The sequence below is a fragment of the Panthera tigris genome, chromosome A1 (genome assembly GCF_018350195.1).
Source record: "Panthera tigris isolate Pti1 chromosome A1, P.tigris_Pti1_mat1.1, whole genome shotgun sequence".
In the NCBI taxonomy this organism is placed as follows: Eukaryota; Metazoa; Chordata; class Mammalia; order Carnivora; family Felidae; genus Panthera; species Panthera tigris.
In genome coordinates, this window is record NC_056660.1 from 89,729,592 (window position 1) to 89,733,555 (window position 3,964).

Here is a 3,964-nt window from a genome sequence, read left to right on the forward strand (position 1 = left end):
AGTACAGCAGCTCCAGGGGCAGCCTCCTCAGGGGACAAGGACCCCAGCCCTGCCATCCCAGTGCTGGGCTAGTGGAGCAAACTCAGGTGGCTTCAGAGTTGCTTGTGTGTGACAGGTACCATCTGGGCCACGGGGTGCCAGAAAGGGCTCATGGGTGCCAGGACCAGTACACCTGGGGACAGCACATCGCCTCCCCTGGGCCAGAATCCCAGCTTCTCATGCCCCAGAAGGCCCCGACCTGCCTTGCCTCCTTCCACCTGGGACCCTGCTCTGTCCACCACCCTCTTCTCCCATCCAGGCACCCAGCCTCTTTCCTTCCTCACAAAGGTGAGAAGCATGTACTGTCCACAGGGCCTTTGCTTCTGCTATCCCCTCTACCCGGGACGCTCCTCCCACAGACTTTGTGGGGCTGGCTCCTTATTCAGGTCTCAACCCAAACCCTACATGCCCTGGGCAGAGGGGTCCTTCCCTGAGCCTCCCCTCCAAAATAGTCCCAGCCCCGCTCCACCACCTGACCCTGTACTGATTAATGTATGGCACTTAAGCGCTCTCTGAAAAGATTGCTTTTGTTATTCTTCTGTTTGTGTGGTTAGTTTTCAGTGTCTCCTCTCTAAACTGTGGGCTCTGAGGGGGCAGGGCTCTCTGTGGCACACACAGGGCTTCAGGTAGTATTCACTGGATATCTCAGGGGGGGTGGGGGGCAGGTAAGCTGAGCTGACAGCTCACAGGAGGCTACCCCTGCAGTGTGGCTACCCACACTCTGGGGAGCAGGAAGGTAGGTGGGGCGGGGCAGGGTAAGGGGCCTTGCTGGACAGTGTGTTCTCAGAGGAGTTAGGAGGGGGCTGGGGAAACCTGGTACCAACACTGGGCCAGACCTCTCCCGGGGCCCGGATACACACCAGCAGCCAGTACTACCCTGGGCCAGAACTCCATGCTGGCCTCAAGACTCGGCCCAAGGGACTGCTGGGCACCGCCGACCTGACCTCCTGTGCAGTGGGAGGGGACACGGCCACCTTCTCTCATCACAGGGCAGAGCCCCGCCCACTCACCCACTTGGGACATGAACTGCGGCCACAAAAAAGTTTGCTTTCGGGTTTCAGCTGCTCTCCCAGGCCCTGTCCCCTGACTCCCAGCACCCCACCCCTCACTCAGCGGGACAATCATGCATCAGTGACCCCCAGGCTTTTGCTCAAAGAGACGGGACAGGGTACAGAGAGACTGCCCTGCTTCTCTGCAACTACAGTCAGTTAGAGGGTCCCTCATGGCTGCTCTGGCCCCTGCATGTCACAGGTGAGTGGGCCAGCTCTTACAAGTTCCCTCCTGCAACCTTCTCTTCCTAGACCCCCAGCATGCCTCTGGGTAACACACCTGAGGGCCAGGGGTGTGGGGTGGGAATTGGAGCAAACACACCAGCCTAAGGATTGGCCCCAGCACCTGCCGTCATCCCCGGCCTGCCTCTGTCTCCCCTTGCCTCTTCACCCCAGCCTGACCCTTGACATTGGTCTTGGGCATCAGCCTCACTGGGGTCAGCCTCTGGCCTGGTCCTGTCCCAAGGCCCTGTTGCCTCCCTGCCAGTCCAACCAAGCCACAACCCTAATACATGTGTGCACCCCAGGCAGGCACCTGCTCACTCACTCCAGGCCTCAGTTTCCCCAACTACGCAAGCCACAGGCTGGACTCTGTTGTTTTCACTTGTCCAGCATTCTGGAAACAGCCCTCAAGACATGCTTGGAGCAGACAGAGCCCTACTCCATCCATTCTCAGGGTTGACACAGACCTAACTTCACCCCAGCTCCAGGGAGGCAACACCCAGGCCTGTGATCTTCACTGTCCAGGTCTCTGGAAATGGCCTGAGCCAGGCTCCTCTGAGCCTGTGTGTGGCAGCCCGGGCTCTCACCAGAACTATCAGGCAGGTATGCTCTTTCTGAGGGTGTCAACCCAAGGCTGCTGGGGTCCATTCTGCTACAGCGGGTCTAGGAGATGGGAGAGGTAGATTCCTATTCATATTGTTTCAGCACCTGGATCTAGCTATTCCTGAAAGCAGCATGCCCTGGCTTTAAAAAAAAAAAAATGCTTCATGAGCCAATAAATTATTTTTGCTTGAGCTGTTTGGGTTGGGTTTGCTGCCACATCTCATTGGTCAGGTTACAACTGATACAGAGGACTGCTGTCCTGACATCTATGTTGGAATAAACCAGGAAGCTTTCAATGTCCAGGTGGAGCCAGTTGAGGAACTTCACCAGATCCTCTTCAGGTTCTCTCCACCATTCTAAAAGTGAAATAGCACACCATTTTCTTTCTAGCACCCAGCGTCCTCAGAGTGGTGACCTACCCTCCCTGTCGGCCAGTTCTTGGGCCTGCCGTCCCTCTCCCACGGAGGGCAGTCGGGGGATTACATGCAGTCTTCCCCACCCCCTTGATGCCCACTCTGTGCCCACATGACTCAGGGACACAAACCACAGTTGAGTGGCCATGGCAGAAGGAGGAGAGGCCAGAGGAGTGGCCAGAGCCCAACAATGAGGAAAAGGGGTAAACCAAGGTCTTAGGGTACCAGAGCTTTGCCAGGTGAGGAAGTCAGTGAGGGGCAGTTCGGGTGCAGAGTCCAGCAGGAGCCACGCTCGGAGGCGCACCGAATGATGCTCATAGTGGGTCTTGGCCACAGGGGTGGGAGGTGAGCAGCAAAGGAGGGCCCTGAACGTAGGGCTAGACGCTCGGCCTTGACCCTGAGGCTTGGAGCAGAGGAGAGGCGCGTGGGCAGGGCGGCCCGCGGAACCGGAGGCCCCAGGAGAGGAGCTGCAAGGGCGCCGCTTGGCCAGGGCGCCCGCAGCCCCACCCCGCGGCCCGCGCGGCCCGCACTTCCCCGTGTGGCCGCGAGGGGGCGCCGCGCCGCGCTGCTCCGGGGCGGCCGTGAGCGCACGGCGGGCTGCGCTTGGGAGCCGCGCTGACAGCGGGCGACGGGCAGCGCCCCGGGTCCGAGGCGCCGCGGCTCGCAGAGAGAGCGACGGGCGCTGTCCATGGGCCGGGCCCTGGGTCCTAGCGCGCCGGGAGCCGGTGAGTGGGGGCGCGGCCGGGCGGAACACGAGCGCTGCGGGCAAGGGCGCGGGGCTGCGGGCGCTGGGGAGGGGCTGCGGGCGGCGGCGGGGCGCGGGTGCCGAGGCGGGAGGTGCGGGGCGGCGAACGGGCAGGGACCGCGGGCGTCCGGGCCGCGGCGCGGGGACGCGCGGGCCTGACCTGGAGCACAGGTGCGCGCGCGGGTGACAGTGCGCGTGGCCGGCCGGTTGGCGGGCCCCGGAGACGCGGCGCGCGGGAGTGTGCGGCCGGAGCGGCTGGGGGGGGGGGGGGACGGCGGGAGGGGGCTGCAGGGTGCGTGCGCCAGGGCGGCGGCGGAGAGGCCACCGGCGGAGGGCACACCCCCCCCCCCCCCCCCCCGCCGCCCGCCGGGGCGAGAGACTGGCTCTGCTGCACGCCCCCCGCCACTCACTCGGGGTGAGCAGCCACCTCCTGCCGCCACCAGAGTGGCAGAAAAAGCCAGCCTGGACCCAAGGCCTCCACCCCGCGCTGGACCTCAGTTTCCTGGTCTATGAAATGGGAACAGCTGACCTGCCGGTTGCTTGTGAATGAGAGAAAGAGGGTGTTGTCTCTGAAGCTGGGATCGGATTGAGGAAAGGATCAATGCTACGATCAGAGAGCCTGCAGGGACAGTGGAGTCAGCTTGGGATTCTGAGTGGTGCCTCACACGGTGGCAGCGGACAGGGTCAGGGGACCCCTAGTCCACTCCTCTCTGTGTTCAGGTAGGGAAAGGCAGGCCTGGAGGGGAGGTGGTGAGGTGTGCTCCCAACCCTGTCCCATGCTCTGCTCTGTATAGGGGGCAGTGTGGAGAGAGCAGACTTGGCAGCTTGGGGTCGTGGTGGAGGGGCTCACCCCAGCCTCTTCCCTCCTGCCTCCTGGGCCCCTGAGGCAAATG